Source organism: Lagopus leucura, unplaced genomic scaffold (assembly GCF_019238085.1).
Source record: "Lagopus leucura isolate 7727_CA_CO unplaced genomic scaffold, USGS_WTPT01 33823-0_obj-0_obj, whole genome shotgun sequence".
Taxonomy (NCBI): domain Eukaryota; kingdom Metazoa; phylum Chordata; class Aves; order Galliformes; family Phasianidae; genus Lagopus; species Lagopus leucura.
The window spans coordinates 631-1,049 of NW_024963992.1; positions in this window are offsets into that span (position 1 = coordinate 631).

The following is a 419-nucleotide window of genomic DNA, read 5'->3' on the forward strand; positions in this document are numbered from 1 at the left end:
GCCACGAGGGCACCCTATTGGCTCACCATCAACCCAGTTGGCCACCACTGGCCCTCCTGGCCACAAGAGGGCACCACTGTCTCATAGTCAGTGGTCAACCAATGGTCAACTGGTGGTAGACAGTTGGTCAACCACTGGTCAACCAGGGCACTGATGGCCTTTGTGGCCATGCAGGCACACTGCTGGCTCACAGTCATCCCAGGTGGCCACCAGTGGCCCTCCTGGCCACAAGGGGACACCACTGTCTCATAGTCAACCAATGGTCAACCAATGGTCAACTGATGGTCAACCACTGGTCAACCACTGGTCAACCAGGACCCCGATGGCCTTCGTGGCCAGGCGGGCACACTGCTGGCTCACAGTCATCCCAGCTGGCCACCAGTGGCCCTCCTGGCCACAAGGGGACACCACTGTCTCAT